Source organism: Xenopus tropicalis, chromosome 3 (assembly GCF_000004195.4).
Source record: "Xenopus tropicalis strain Nigerian chromosome 3, UCB_Xtro_10.0, whole genome shotgun sequence".
Taxonomy (NCBI): domain Eukaryota; kingdom Metazoa; phylum Chordata; class Amphibia; order Anura; family Pipidae; genus Xenopus; species Xenopus tropicalis.
The window spans coordinates 11,811,395-11,828,993 of record NC_030679.2 but is presented as its reverse complement, the minus strand read 5'-3'; the positions used below and the strand labels follow the sequence as shown (position 1 = coordinate 11,828,993).

Sequence of the window (17,599 nt, the reverse complement as noted above, 5' to 3'; positions counted from 1 at the left end):
TGTTTAAAGGGTGCCCCGACCTGGACAGGGGCATGCAGGAGGGGGATCAAGGGCAAACATTTCTCTGAAAAATACTTTGTTGACACAGCGTTGCGTAAAACCGCAAAGGCAGCTGGCAGACCTAGCGGAAATATGCGGCGTTTTTTGCTATTTTGCGCTATTACCACCATGGAAACTGGATTTGCTGAAAAACGCCATGTATGGCTTGCGCGGCATTTTTAGGCCGAGAAAAAACGCAGTGGAAAAATGCCACGCGAACCCAAATTGCGAACATACGCGAAAAGTTCGCGAACTTGCGCGTTCACGAACACCCAATGTTCGCGCAAATTAGTTCGCCGGCGAACAGTTCGCTACATCTCTGATCCCTAAGCCTAACTGTCCCTATGCTGGGGGTGACACCGCAGGGTTAACTACCCTAAGCTTAGCTTAACTAGAGTGAGTTTTTACAGATCTTTTTTGATACTCCTCCTCAGCCCTCTCCTACTCCTTCTACCTCCCCCTCAGGCACTCCAGCACCATCCACAACCTCCCTAAAGATTAGGGACACCTACTGGCCCACTACTGAACTACAAGGGAGTCTCCAACCTTTAAAGCAGAAGGAAAGGCTAATAAAGAGTTAATCTCAAGCTGCAGGCATACCTTCAGTTCTCTCAATAGTGCCCTTAAGTCTCCCCATATTTCTCCCGTTCAGATGAACAGAAGCCAAACAGGAAGAAAAAACGCTGAGCAGGGTAGAGAAGATTCCCATAATGCCTCGCTCCTTCCCAGACTTGGCGACTTGAGACCTTAGGCGGCGCATGCGCACCCCCCCCTAGCGTCCGGTTGCCATGGCAGCAGCACAGAACAGAAGCAGCAAAGAAGCGGCACGGAAGAACAGACAGCCGGCAAGCGGGTGCTGGTGGGGGGAGAGGCAAGGGGGGAAAGGCAAGGTGGGGAGAGGCAAGCAGCGTGGTGTGTGGCAGCGGCAAGCAGATGCTGGTGGGGGGAGAGAGAGATCGGACGGGGGGGGTACGGTCCTGACGAAAGAAGCAAGGGGGGAGAGGCAAGGAGGGAGCAGACCAGAGAGAGAGATTGAGTGGAGGGGGTGCTGACAAAATGGCGGCGCCGTTCACTGAAACACTACTTAAGTACTATTTAATAGTGTGCTTCATAGATTTTGACTTTCCTTGTCCTTTAAAGAAAAAAAGCCCCCCCCACTAAACTGTGAAACAGGCCCAGCTTTTCAGCTGGATTAACCATTATAGGGACAAGTAAAGCCTTTACCCTTATATAATTTAATGGCAAAAATGTCTTATTCTCAAAATTTGAAAAATGATTTTGCTGTGGGGCTCAGCAACTACTACAGGTATGGGATCTCTCATATGGAAACCCGTTATCTAGAAAGTTCCAAATTACTGAAAGGCCATCTCCCATAGACTCCATTATAAGCAAATAATTCTAATTCTTCAAAATGATTTGCTTTTTCTCTGTAATAATAAAACAGTATCTGTACTTGATCCCAACTAAGATATAATTACCCTTATATTGGGGGTTAAATGATTCCCTTTTCTCTGTAATAAACATTGGGCAGAACAGCCCTATTGGGTTTATTATGGTTAAATGATTCCCTTTTCTCTGTAATAATAAAACAGTACCTGTACTTGATCCCAACTAAGATATAATTACCCCTTATGGGGCAGAACAGCCCTATTGGGTTTATTTAATGGTTAAATGATTCCCTTTTCTCTGTAATAATAAAACAGTACCTGTACTTGATCCCAACTAAGATATAATTACCCCTTATTGGGGCAGAACAGCCCTATTGGGTTTATTTCATGGTTAAATGATTCCCTTTTCTCTGTAATAATAAAACAGTACCTGTACTTGATCCCAACTAAGATATAATTACCCTTATTGGGGCAGAACAGCCCTATTGGGTTTATTTAATGGTTAAATGATTCCCTTTCTCTGTAATAATAAAACAGTACCTGTACTTGATCCCAACTAAGATATAATTACCCCTTATTGGGGGCAGAACAGCCCTATTGCGGTTGGGTTATTTAATGGTTAAATGATTCCCTTTTCTCTGTAATAATAAAACAGTACCTGTACTTGATCCCAACTAAGATATAATTAACCCCTTATTGGGGGCAGAACAGCCCTATTGGGTTTATTTAATGGTTAAATGATTCCCTTTTCTCTGTAATAATAAAACAGTACCTGTACTTTGATCCCAACTAAGATATAATTACCCCTTATTGGGGGCAGAACAGCCCTATTGGGTTTATTTCATGGTTAAATGATTCCCTTTTCTCTGTAATAATAAAACAGTACCCTGTACTTGATCCCAACTAAGATATAATTACCCCTTATATGGGGGCAGAACAGCCCTATTGGGTTTATTTAATGGTTAAATGATTCCCTTTTCTCTGTAATAATAAAACAGTACCTGTACTTGATCCCAACTAAGATATAATTCCCCTTATTGGGGGCAGAACAGCCCTATTGGGTTTATTTCATGGTTAAATGATTCCCTTTTCTCTGTAATAATAAAACAGTACCTGTACTTGATCCCAACTAAGATATAATTACCCCTTATTGGGGCAGAAACAGCCCTATTGGGTTTATTTAATGGTTAAATGATTCCCTTTTCTCTGTAATAATAAAACAGTAATAAAATAGTACCTGTACTTGATCCCAACTAAGATATAATTACCCCTTATTGGGGGCAGAACAGCCCTATTGGGTTTAATTAATGGTTAAATGATTCCCTTTTCTCTGTAATAATAAAACAGTACCTGTACTTGATCCCAACTAAGATATAATTACCCCTTATTGGGGGCAGAACAGCCCTATTGGGTTTATTTAATGGTTAAATGATTCCCTTTTCTCTGTAATAATAAAACAGTACCTGTACTTGATCCCAACTAAGATATAATTACCCCTTATTGGGGGCAGAACAGCCCTATTGGGTTTATTTAATGGTTAAATGATTCCCTTTTCTCTGTAATAATAAAACAGTACCTGTACTTGATCCCAACTAAGATATAATTACCCCTTATAAGGGGCAGAACAGCCCTATTGGGTTGGGTTTTATATGGCTTATTTATGACCACAAGTGCAGTGTGCAAATGGCAATTTCGGATTGAATTCAGCATTTTACCAATAATGCAGTTTCGCCCGCAGCTCTAGCACATTTGCAGCAGTACGCAGATTGCACTTTGTGTATTAAAACACGTGTAATATTATAATCTTGCATCTCTTCCACCGCCGGTAGTTCCGCTCCAGGTCCCACATTCCATTATTGTCTATGAGTGCTTATTGGGTGGAGACTGAAAGAAGACTCGCTTTGGTTCCAATTTCAGCTGCTCATAAGACCCATGTTATTTCCCCGTGCCCCAGGAGGAATTATGCGCAAGCTTATTGAAAGAGGGAACTGGTTGAGCTGGTTTGGGATTTTATCTGTTGATCCAAACAATTTAAACCATCGCCAAGGTTCTCAGTATACAAACTGCAGACCCAAAAGCTCCTGGAAAGTCCGTACAATAGAGTTTCTGGCACGAGTCCTCTCTGATGCACAGTTTCCATTAATATGTGTAAAATAAATCAGCTTCCTTGTCGTTTTAAAGGAGAACCAAAGCCTAAAAAATAATATCGCTAGAAACAATTATTTCTATAATGTATATTCTTAACTGAACTTACTTTACCAGCCCTAAAATATTAATGGTCCAGGCTTTCATTTAACCATTAAATAAACCCAATAGGGCTGTTCTGCCCCAATAAGGATTATTTATATCTTAGTTGGGATCAAGTACAGGTACTGTTTTATTATTACAGAGAAAAGGGAATCATTTAACCATTAAATAAACCCAATAGGGCTGTTCTGCCCCAATAAGGGGTAATTATATCTTAGTTGGGATCAAGTACAGGTACTGTTTTATTATTACAGAGAAAAGGGAATCATTTAACCATTAAATAAACCCAATAGGGCTGTTCTGCCCCAATAAGGGTAATTATATCTTAGTTGGAATCAAGTACAGGTACTGTTTTATTATTACAGAGAAAAGGGAATCATTTAACCATTAAATAAACCCAATAGGGCTGTTCTGCCCCCAATAAGGGTATTATATCTTAGTTGGATCAAGTACAGGTAATAAGGATCATTACATTAAATAAACCCAATAGGGCTGTTCTGCCCCAATAAGGGGTAATTATATCTTAGTTGGGATCAAGTACAGGTACTGTTTATATTACAGAGAAAGGAATCATTAACCATTACCCAATAGTTCTGCCCCAATAAGGTATTATATCTTAGTTGGGATCAATACAGGTACTGTTTATTATAAGAAAAGGAATCATTTAACATTAAAATAAACCCGAATGGGTGTTCTTGCCCCCAAAGCTGTTCTGCCCAATAGGGGTAATTATATCTTAGTTGGGATCAAGTACAGGTACTGTTTTATTATTACAGAGAAAAGGGAATCATTTAACCATTAAATAAACCCAATAGGGCTGTTCTGCCCCCAATAAGGGGTAATTATATCTTAGTTGGGATCAAGTACAGGTACTGTTTTATTATTACAGAGAAAAAGGAAACCATTTTTAAAAATCTGAATTATTTGATTAAAATGGAGTCTATGGGAGATGGCCTTTCTGTAATTCGGAACTGGATAATGGGTTTCTGGATGAGGGGTCAGATACCTGTATATATACAGTATATCCATTGCAAGGAATGGTTGTTCAGACAACAACATAACCAAGCAACTCATCTGAGCTGAATCAGACATAGAACTATTATGACATTATATCTTTGTCAGCAGAAATAAATAAATATTATGCAACCTGCAATTAACCAGTTTACATTTCTAACACAGCGATTAAGTGCCACAAAAGCTAGTAGGGTGCGGCATTGTCAGCTACTGGTAACTACCAAACCATGTCAAATTAAAGTAGACTTCCAGGCATGGGAATAATTATATGTATTGTGCTGTATCTGTTGGAAAAGGCCATTTGCTTTTTTCATTTGCTTGTCCTCCTTTTTTTAGTTAAAGTATCATTAGGCAGAAAGAGCTACATATTATGTTCTGGAGTTCCATACCAGCCCATAGCCCTTTATAAGGAAAGAGCTGTGCCCCTGAAAATGCCCCCAGTAGCTCCCCATATTCTTTTCTGCTGATGCTTTGGGCTACCATCACCTGAGCTTAGGCACCAAGTTGTACCAGCCGATCCCTGCCGGAAATGACGGGCCCTCCCTCCACCACCCATTGACATGGGCGCACAGGGTTTGACTGGGGGGTGCAGGGCCCACCGCCGTCCCCATCCCCTAACCCCCCCCCGCAGCGGCCCCCCTATTCCCCCACCCGACGTCCTCTCCGGAGCGCGCGTAAATTTAACACGTTGGGAGGAGCGGTCGGACAGAGGGAGCGCTGGCAAGGGTCAGGTCTGGGCCGCTGGGGCCCACTAGGGCCAGGGCCCACCAGGATATTTCCTGGTGTCCCAGTGGCCCAGTCCGACCCTGTGGCTACATGGAAGAAGATAGGCAGCACATACGTGCAGGGGTGTGTGGCTTTGTTATTATCATGGGGCTCAGCAAGGAGGAGGTCACGACTGCAGTGGGGGCCCCTGAGAGGGCAGCCCCAGTTGGTCCCGTCCACCCCGGTCAGAAACTGTTAGGGACCCACTCACACTATACTGTATATATACAATGTAAAAGCTACACAGCATCTACGACAGATGAACCTTATTTTCTGTTTGATGATTCCAGCGGCCCCTAAGTTTAGCTTCTCAGCAACAGCCCAGGGCACACTGAGCATGTGCAGAGTCACTGACACACAAAAAGAAAAGTTGGGAAGCTCCCATGGCCTGGGTAATTAATGTTATAGGGCTGCTGGACTGGGCTGGTACCAAAAATGTCTCATATAATAAACAGCATTTTAACCTTTTACATTAACCATTAACATTAACCATGCCTTCTCCTTTAAAACACCCTGTCGGCCATTACTTGGCATATGGGAAACACCTTCAAAAGTGTTTGTTTGCTCCAGAACCTATTCTGCCAAGTGTTCCGCCCAGAGCTTGAGGGTTGGTGAGGGACGTTCTTTAGTGTATTTCTGCCACATTTACAGGTTGCCACCTTACGCCATTACTGAAACTGAATGTGGGGCGGGTGTATGATGTAGACGGGAAAGGAATTACATCAGTGGGTGGGGAGATGATAGATAAGGACTGCTTATTGATGCAAGCAGCTTGCTTATGCCTTTATTATGATCCATTTGGCCACCATGGTTCTACTGTTCGGCAGTTGAAATCAAATCAAATGAGCTTTATTGGCAGGACCAAATACATTTAGCATTGCCAAAGCAGGTAGAGGGTGTAATGGGTGGGGTTAGGGGGTCAGTATATGGAAACTGGGGGGTTTAAGGGGTGGGGTTATGGGGTCAGTATATGGGGACAGGGGAAAGTCCTGTCTCTCGCAGTCTATGACAGTCAGTTATGTATTGTGCTGCCACTGTCGGTGCCTCTTCTCCCAGTAGGATGCAGAGTTTTCTCTCTTCTTCTATAGATGGGAAGTCTGGGATGTGATGGGAGAGTCTCTGGCAGTGGGTGTCTCTCAGGGCTGAGTATTTGGGGCAGTGTAGCAGAAAGTGGGTCTCATCCTCTACTGCTCCCTGGTCACATCGCTGGCACAGCCGGCTCTCCCTGGGCCTGTAGGTCTGTCGGTGCCGACCCAGTTCAATCTCCAGGCCGTGGGCACTCTGTCTGTACTGGCTCAGGATCTGTCTGTCTTTGGGGTTCCGTAGCCTTTCCAAGTATGGGGCCAGTCTGTATTCCCTCCCTAGTGATTGATAGATAGTAAGCTTCTGGGAGTTTATCTGCCCATGTATGGGGCACTCTGATGGGCCAGGTATTGATTGTCGTATACTGCCAGGCTAAGGGGCTGCAATAGCTCATTGATGTGTTTCTCACCCTGATGGCCAGTGTCCTTGTCATTATGATGCCAACCCATCAGAACAACCCAATGTCACCCACCTCGAGGATTGGCAACCAAACGAGCCAAACCAAATCAGCCAAAGGAGCAGCTCTTATAATGTATGGCAAGCTTTAGCCAGGGTCGGACTGGGGGATGAAGGGCGCACCGGGGTTCCCATCCCCGGGGGCCCTGCAGGTGCCCCCGCCGGCCGCGTCCCCTAACCCCCACCCCGCAGGGGCCCCCCTAATGCCCCTCGCAGGGCCCCCCACCCAACATCCTCCTCCGAGCACGTAAATGTAATGTGTCAGGGGAGGAACAGTCGGGCAGGGTTTTGGCCGCCGGGGCCCACTGGGATTTTTCTCGGTGGCCAGTGGCCCAGTCCGACCCTGGTTTTAGCATTAGGCCTTTCCTTGTAAAAATATCAATATAAATATATATTCTGTATATATGAATTGCCTACTAATAAAATAAAAAAGTAAATGTCTGGCATGCAGCATTGTGACAAAATGTTACAAGGGACCAGTAAATTAGAAGAAGTATATTTAATAAAAATGACGTATATTTATTAGTTATTAGGCAGAATGGCCGGGTTCTGGCTGTACTTTTGTGTCCCTAATAGAAGAAAATGGGAACAGGTTACTGTGTTTTCATGCAGTCGATTCACAGAATGTCAGGAAACGGCTCTGACGATACCGGGAACACTTCAGGTTATTACTGGGGATTATAAGGAAAGCTGCTTCCCAGGTAAATGGCTTCATGCTGTGTTTATCCAGTTATCTCTCTTTATAGCTGCAAAGTAAACACCACTCCACCTCTTTTCTTAAACAGATTTTATCTTTCATTTAAACGGCTGATTTCCTATAAACATTTTCCTTTGAATTGTGCCCAATACACTGGCGTATTTATAATGCCCCATACAGAGACTGGTCACCTGCGGTCAATTTCTGCTACTGCGGGCAACTAATCTCTCCTAAATAGAAATCGCCAGTGGAAAGGCCGACCGGCACCGGCACAAGCAGCCAATATCCACCAACAATCACGAGACGGATATCGGCTGTGTGTGTCTGCACCCAGTTGGATTTAATGCTTCCAGACACAACTAGAAGAATTTGTCAAGCATACGGGCGGATTGCACTTATCCACAGGCTGACAATCTGCCCCGTGTGACCTTGCCCTAAAGCTGCACCCCATACAAGCAGGTAAATTACTTTATGGCAATGTTTATCCAATTATCTCTCTCTATAACTGCAAAGTAAACACCACTCCACCCTCCAGAAAATCCCATTTTTTCTGGGGATTACTAAACCTATCCCAATGCTCTGAGCCATATGGAAGACTTTCTCATAGCTTTTAAATGTCCAAAAAGGGTCTTTCGTCACACAACCTACCGCACTAGGTATGATGTCAGCAATGAAATCACGGGGCCCCTCACAACAACATTTTCTGGGCCCCCCCAATGGCCCCTCCCATCAGTACAAAGGACACACAGACATAGTTACATAGTTACATAGTTACATAGGGTTGAAAAAAGACCAGAGTCCATCAAGTTCAACCCATCCAAGTAAACCCAGCACACCTAACCCACACCTACCAATCTATACACTCACATACATAAACTATATATACAACCACTAGTACTAATATACATAAAATGTATAAGGGTCCCCCTAATGCTATCATTATTAACATTTATTTATAAAGCGCCAACATACCCCGCAGCGCTGTACAATAAGTGGGTTTCATACATTGGACATACAGAGTAACATATAAAGCAATCAATAACCGATACAAGAGGTGAAGAGGGCCCTGCCCAAAAGAGCTTACAATCTACAAGAGAGCTTACAATCTGTAAGATGCTATGCTGGCCAGGGCCCTCTATACACAGTGCCCCCAATTTTCCCCCATACACAGTGCCACCAATTGCCCCCCGAAGGTCTTCTTTGGCTTTGGTGCCGCTTCTTCTTCTTTGGCGGCAGCTCCGGCGACTTCGGACTCCTCCGCGAGACAGGCCCTTTTATAAGGTTGCGCCCTGTATGTACTGACGTCATGCGTACGCACAGGGCGCAACCAATCAGATTAGCCGCTGACCACCAATGAAATTTAAGATAGTTACATAGGGTTGAAAAAAGACCAGAGTCCATCAAGAAGACCAGAGTCCATCAAAGATGTCCGATGTCAAGGTGGACTGTGCCTGTATTTGACTAAAGGGGGCCCCAGCTAACCAGAAAAGTTTAGCCCGGCCGGGCCCCCCTTAAAAGTGGAAATTCTCTGGGCCCGGGACGACTGTCCCCCCTGTGCCCCCCTGATGGCAGCCCTGGTCACAGGTGCCTGCTTACCCTCGGGTCACCCCACCACAACCATTCCCAGCACCCAAGCACTGTTTTTGTCCTGCAAAGAGAATATAGAGGGAAGTCAGAGAGGGAAAGAGGGAGAAGTCTCTATCCCCCGGGGCATGTAGATCTCAGTATAGGAATTATAATGAGTTCAGTTCAGTAATGAGTACGTTACAGGTTCCTCCCACTAGTTACTCATTTCATTACAGCAATCGCTATTATCTGCTTGCTTGGCCTTTTTTTCTTTATATTCTTTGAGCGGAAAAGCAGGTTTTTTAAAGACATGCAACTGCATGTGTAGAGACAAACAAGAGCTGAACTGCAGCCCGTAAAGCAATGTAAAGGGAAATTCAAACTGCATTTAGTAACAAACAGGCAGCAAAACACAAGAGAAGCTGCAAATCCGCAAGATTTTGCAAGGTGCACTGTACGTTCCATTATGCCAGGCATAGGCATTTAGTACTGTACATTCCATTATGCCAGGCATAGGCATTTAGTACTGTACATTCCATTATGCCAGGCATAGGCATTTAGTACTGTACATTCCATTATGCCAGGCATAGGCATTTAGTACTGTACATTCCATTATGCCAGGCATAGGCATTTAGTACTGTACATTCCATTGTGCCAGGCATAGGCATTTAGTACTGTACGTTCCATTATGCCAGGCATAGGCATTTAGTACTGTACATTCCATTATGCCAGGCATAGGCATTTAGTACTGTACATTCCATTGTGCCAGGCATAGGCATTTAGTACTGTACGTTCCATTGTGCCAGGCATAGGCATTTAGTACTGTACGTTCCATTATGCCAGGCATAGGCATTTAGTACTGTACATTCCATTATGCCAGGCATAGGCATTTAGTACTGTACATTCCATTATGCCAGGCATAGGCATTTAGTACTGTACATTCCATTATGCCAGGCATAGGCATTTAGCACTGTACATTCCATTATGCCAGGCATAGGCATTTAGTACTGTACATTCCATTATGCCAGGCATAGGCATTTAGTAATGTACATTCCATTGTGCCAGGCATAGGCATTTAGTACTGTACGTTCCATTATGCCAGGCACAGGCATTTAGTACTGTACATTCCATTATGCCAGGCATAGGCATTTAGTACTGTACATTCCATTATGCCAGGCATAGGCATTTAGTACTGTACATTCCATTGTGCCAGGCATAGGCATTTAGCACTGTACATTCCATTATGCCAGGCATAGGCATTTAGTACTGTACATTCCATTGTGCCAGGCATAGGCATTTAGTACTGTACATTCCATTATGCCAGGCATAGGCATTTAGTACTGTACGTTCCATTGTGCCAGGCATAGGCATTTAGTACTGTACATTCCATTGTGCCAGGCATAGGCATTTAGTACTGTACATTCCATTATGCCAGGCATAGGCATTTAGTACTGTACATTCCATTATGCCAGGCATAGGCATTTAGCACTGTACATTGCACTCTGGCCAGCTAGATGTAGTGGGGCACAGCTGTAGTTGTACTGTACTGTACATTCTACTCCTCCAAGTAAAGCAATTGTAGAGGTGCATAGTATGCTTCTACGCTGTACATTCTGCCATGCAAAGCAGTTACAGAGACGGTTAGGCAAAGCAGTTGTAAAGGGTCATTTGCAACCCCAGGGGGTGCAAGTGCAAGAACACGCCCCATACAGTTACATAGCTATATTGGGTTGAAAAAAGATCAATAACGTCAACCCCAGTGCTCATATATACACACACTCTTAACAATCTATTTATACACTGACACATATAAACTATGTTTACTAATATCTATACTAACTGTAGAATTTAGTATCACAATAACCTTGGATATTATACTTATTCAAGCAATAGTTCAAGCCACTCTTTAAGACATTAACAGAATCTGAAATATCACAATATAACTCGTTAGGGCATTCCACACCCTCACTGCCCTCACCATGAAGAACCACCTGGTTCAGCTGAAATTTCTGTTCATCTAGTCTAATGGGCAAGGCTGTGGTGTATTTATCCTGTATTTACCCCTGCTGTAGGTCTATAATGCATGTTCTTGTAAAGAAGAGTGCTCATTTGCTAGCACTTGCACCCAACAGCTTTTTTGGGAAAAACCAGCAGCAGCCCAGATGCAGCCCCCCCTCACCAGCTCCGTGCTTACCTCTTCAGCATTGGAGAGGGTCCGGGGGGGATCACATTGCTAGTGCAAAGAAATTCGGCTCTTATAGTTACCAAAGGAAGCTTTTTGCCAAAGGTTCTCACCTTGCCACATGACAGGAGTGGCCCTGGTTGCACCAGGAGGAACGTGGTAAGGACTGCGGGCTGTGCCTCCTTGCACCTCAGAATGACTATAGGTAATGTAGGGGCGGGTAGGGGGCAGGAGGGTAGAACATCTATGTGCCTGCCGGCCCGACCCTTTTGAAACTAATCTAACACAGGCCGCACTAGAGTAAAAGTGCAGTCTGATGGTCTCTGCACTTTGAAATGGAGCACAGAGGCCGGTGGTTATTTTCACAATGCCCAATACAGTGGGTAATGTGCACATTTCATAGGGCATTGTAAATGAGCCCTATAGAGATGCACAGCCCCAGTTGCACTTTGCATTCTACTTGGCTACGTGACGCAGTTACACTGTACTTATGTATGTATGTATATCTGTATTTATAAAGCGCTACTTATGTACCCAGCGCTGTACAGTAGAACAATAGACTAATACAACAGGGGGTTATTAATATAATAATGGATAAATACAAAGTACAAAATACAAAAATACAAGTGTTTTTCAGCTTTCCATTGCAAATTCTCTATATGTCTGAATAAAATATAATTCAGTCGTGTGGGAAGATTATTCAAAACTATGGGTGAAACAATTCTGGGTCGGCCGATGGACTTTACTTACGTGCCAATCATTGCCACTAATCAGCCCATTATTTCCCCATGGGCCCATACAGAAAAGAGCAAGATGGAGCAGCCACAGAGAGTATTCTATAGTCACCCTATATACAGACAGAAGCCGACTGGGTTAATGAGTTAATTATACTAATTGGAGATTATTTTCCCACAAAAGCAGAAAAGCAGGTGTAATTTGTGCCGTTCCTGAGACCTGCCTTCTTTTGTGCTTTTAACCAGCGCGTAGTTTACATAGTCATTTAACTAGTAGATCGCCCTACGGCACAGGGCTACTCTTGGAGCACAGAGGGTTAAAAGGAAGCCATGCCAAATGCTGGGTTTTACAAATGATCAGGTACAGTCAATATGAGTTCATACTTCATAGAAAGCTTTGCTGCAGATCTACTAACCCATAGTGAGCATTCTGACTGTGTGCAAACCAATAAACCTGCTGATTGGCTGCTGTGAGTTACAAGGAAATATGCACCAGTTATAACATTAATGAATGAAAGTAAAGTGCGGTGACTTCTTCAGTCTGAAATCCTATTCTGAAATGTGTCGCTGCCAGCCCTGAAGCTAAAGTACAGTCCCAACTGCTAGCTGACAGTCCCACTACGAACATCCAATTGAAAGTGCTATCTGCCAGCATCATATTGAATGTGCTCCACCATACACAGTGACATCATCTGCCAGCATCATATGGAATGTGCTCCACCATACACAGTGACATCATCAGCCAGCATCCTATTGAATGTGCTCCACCATACACAGTGACATCATCGGCCAGCATCATATTGTATGTGCCCCACCATACACAGTGACATCATCGGCCAGCATCATATTGTATGTGCTCCACCATACACAGTGACATCATCTGTCAGCATCATATTGAATGTGCTCCACCATACACAGTGACATCATCAGCCAGCATCCTATTAAATGTGCTCCACCAATACACAGCAACATCATTGGCCAGCATCATATTGAATGTTCTCCACCATACACAGTGACATCATTGGCCAGCATCATATGGAATGTGCTCCACCATACACAGTGACATCATCGGCCAGCATCATATTGTATGTGCCCCACCATACACAGTGACATCATTGGCCAGCATCATATTGAATGTGCTCCACCATACACAGTGACATCATCTGCCAGCATCATATTGAATGTGCTCCACCATACACAGTGACATCATCTGCCAGCATCATACTGAATGTGCTCCACCATACACAGTGACATCATCTGTCAGCATCATATTGAATGTGCTCCACCATACACAGTGACATCCTCTGCCAGCATCATATTGAATGTGCTCCACCATATACAGTGACATCATCTGCCAGCATCATATTCATTTGTGCTCCACCATACACAGTGACATCATCTGCCAGCATCATATTCATTTGTGCTCCACCATACACAGTGACATCATCTGCCAGCATCATATTCATTTGTGCTCCACCATACACAGTGACATCATCTGCCAGCATCATATTCATTTGTGCTCCACCATACACAGTGACATCATCTGCCAGCATCATATTCATTTGTGCTCCACCATACACAGTGACATCATCTGCCAGCATCATATGAATGCTCCACCATACACAGGACATCATCTGCCAGCATCATATTGAATGTGCTCCACCATACACAGTGACATCATCTGCCAGCATCATATTGAATGTGCTCCACCATACACAGTGACATCATCTGTCAGCATCGTATTCATTTGTGCTCCACCATACACAGTGACATCATCGGCCAGCATCATATTGAATGTGCTCCACCATACACAATGACATAATTTTTTAGAATACTATTTAATGTGCAATAACAGGCACAGTGACATCATCTGTCAGCATCGTATTCATTTGTGCTCCACCATACACAGTGACATCATCGGCCAGCATCATATTGAATGTGCTCCACCATACACAATGACATAATTTTTTAGAATACTATTTAATGTGCAATAACAGGCACAGTGACATCATCTGCCAGCATCATATTGAATGTGCTCCACCATACACAGTGACATCATCTGCCAGCATCATATTGAATGTGCTCCACCATACACAGTGACATCATCTGCCAGCATCATATTGAATGTGCTCCACCATACACAGTGACATCATCTGCCAGCATCATATTGAATGTGCTCCACCATACACAGTGACATCATCTGCCAGCATCATATTGAATGTGCTCCACCATACACAGTGACATCATCTGTCAGCATCGTATTCATTTGTGCTCCACCATACACAGTGACATCATCGGCCAGCATCATATTGAATGTGCTCCACCATACACAATGACATAATTTTTTAGAATACTATTTAATGTGCAATAACAGGCACAGTGACATCATCTGTCAGCATCGTATTCATTTGTGCTCCACCATACACAGTGACATCATCGGCCAGCATCATATTGAATGTGCTCCACCATACACAATGACATAATTTTTTAGAATACTATTTAATGTGCAATAACAGGCACAGTGACATCATCTGCCAGCATCATATTGAATGTGCTCCACCATACACAGTGACATCATCTGCCAGCATCATATTGAATGTGCTCCACCATACACAGTGACATCATCTGCCAGCATCATATTGAATGTGCTCCACCATACACAGTGACATCATCGGCCAGCATCATATTGAATGTGCTCCACCATACACAGTGACATCATCTGTCAGCATCGTATTCATTTGTGCTCCACCATACACAGTGACATCATCGGCCAGCATCATATTGAATGTGCTCCACCATACACAATGACATAATTTTTTAGAATACTATTTAATGTGCAATAACAGGCACAGTGACATCATCTGTCAGCATCGTATTCATTTGTGCTCCACCATACACAGTGACATCATCGGCCAGCATCATATTGAATGTGCTCCACCATACACAATGACATAATTTTTTAGAATACTATTTAATGTGCAATAACAGGCACAGTGACATCATCTGCCAGCATCATATTGAATGTGCTCCACCATACACAGTGACATCATCTGCCAGCATCATATTGAATGTGCTCCACCATACACAGTGACATCATCTGCCAGCATCATATTGAATGTGCTCCACCATACACAGTGACATAATTTTTTAGAATACTATTTAATGTGCAATAACAGGCACAGTGACATTATCTGTCAGCATCGTATTCATTTGTGCTCCACCATACACAGTGACATATAGAATCCTATTGAATGTGCACTACCAGACACAGTGGGGTTCATTTATAAACACTGGGCAAATATGCACCTGGGCAGTAACCCATAGCAACCAATCTACGATTAGATATTTCCAGCCAGCTGCAGGTAGAACAATGCAAGCAAACTTCTTATTGGTTGCTATGGGTTACTGCCCAGGTGCAAATTTCAGTTGGTTAAAAAAATTCGGTCGGATCAGGGACCCCATCAGCTTGTTGATTCGGTCCACGAACCGACTGCGCCCATTACAGTCGTTATAATTCGATTGTTTGGCCCTAGGGCCAAATGACCGAATTAGCCTAAATTCCCCCGATATCGCCCACCTGTAGGTGGGGATATCGGGAGAAGGTCTGCTCGCTTGGTGACATACGTGTATGGACATATGTGTATGGCCACCTTTAGTCATGCTGAATACCTCAGTGAAGGCATGCAGTATGGCAGCTCCCCTGTAAAAATATATATTCAAATATACACCACGTGCCCAAGCCAAATGGGAGACTTCCTTCCAATATTTAAAGGCAATGAGACAACAGGACCTGAGTTTTTAAGGGGGAAACGTCTCTGAGCTACTCCCATCAGTTGGCTGGTGCATAACCTAGAATACATCTTAGTTGATAGATAGCATAAATATGTCCAATGGAATTGTCTCTAAAGGGGCCACTGGCATGCTGGGGGCCCAGGGCAAATGTAAGTAAGTAAGTAAGTAAATAGAGTTTTATTGTCATCCCAACAATATACTTACAAGTACACAGTGGGACGAAATATCGTCCTCCTAGATCAAAAAGGTGCAATACATAACTATAATTACTATAATAATAGAAAATAAAATTAAAAAATAAAATTCCCTATGTACACCCTATGGTTGAAGCCCAAAGAAAGAGGCACAATCAGTGGATATCCCCAGCTCTGCCAATGATACAAATGAGCAATGGCCTACCACTGTCAACCTGCAACCTGATGTTATGGGGGGGTTTCACATCCCATCCCATCGAAGTAAGGAAACCTAACCAAAATACTAGGAATATATAAATATGATAAAGTTCCCTTTTAAAGGAATATTTTGTCTAACCAAGTCTAACCAAAGTGCACAGAAAACAGCCACATAACTTAAGGAAGCACCAGTTACCAGTTAAAGTGCACCCAATGAACGCAAGTGACCCCCCAGACTGTGCATATCTCTGCACTACACAATATCTCTGCACTACAGTACACAACTTTTTGCTTCTTACTTGAAGTGTCAGCTGGTGTGAATCATCTCCTCCATGTCCTCATATTTCCTGAAAAACGTGAAGTCTCTTCAATCCACATCTGTTAGTGCCGAAGTGTCCTGCTCTTGCCCATAGCTTGCACCGAGCCACCCCACAGAGGGACCTGAGTCCTAAGGTACAGCCCAGTGCTAGCTGCTTGTGTTGTGCACTGGAAGTTACTGTACAGACAGGAGGGGGTAGAAAGTCCTGCCCAAGGGGAGGAGCCCACGGGGTAGGGGAAACTATTTGGAAACATTGTCTCTCCTGCACAATGATAGTTTCCCTTTTTGTGCCGGCACTGCTTTGCTTACGCACATGCTGTACAGTTGGGACAAAAACATTTTTGTTAGGATAAGTTGCTAAAATGCAACATTGGAAAAGGGTTGTGTTCATTTGGGTTGCTTATATAAAGTATCATCACAACTAGAACTTCCTTAAAGTTGTTGTGGGGGGTTTTTAGTTTGTAAGCGGCAATACTGTGGTAATCACCATTGGTGTATGCAGGAATTCTTTGATCCCACAAACATAGGCGTAGGGTGATTTTTGTGTTTGGGGAGGGTCAGTAAAGCAATCCATGTATATACAATTGCTGTGCCAACCTTTTTGTATAATAATCGCAGAAGACAAGGCAGGATAAATACAGTGCCAGTTCCATGTATAATACCCCAGAACCCACAGCAGGATAAATACAGTGCCAATTCCATGTATAATACCCCAGAACACACAGCAGGATAAATACAGTGCCAATTCCATGTATAATACCCCAGAACACACAGCAGGATAAATACAGTGCCAATTCCATGTATAATACCCCAGAACACACAGCAGGATAAATACAGTGCCAGTTCCATGTATAATACCCCAGAACACACAGTGGGATAAATACAGTGCCAATTCCATGTATAATACCCCAGAACACACGGCAGG

General features: G+C 43.5%; 1 protein-coding gene across 1 annotated transcript in view; it reads right to left on the bottom strand.

The window, feature by feature from the left end:
- cracr2a (calcium release activated channel regulator 2A) overlaps positions 1-16,846 on the bottom strand; it is a 99,162-nt gene extending 82,316 nt beyond the window's left edge. Inside the window, exon 1 of the mRNA XM_031898109.1 lies at positions 16,655-16,846. The gene's annotated coding sequence lies outside the window, so the exon portion shown is untranslated. The remainder of the gene's footprint in view (positions 1-16,654) is intronic.
- Between the last annotated feature and the right edge of the window lie 753 nt (positions 16,847-17,599).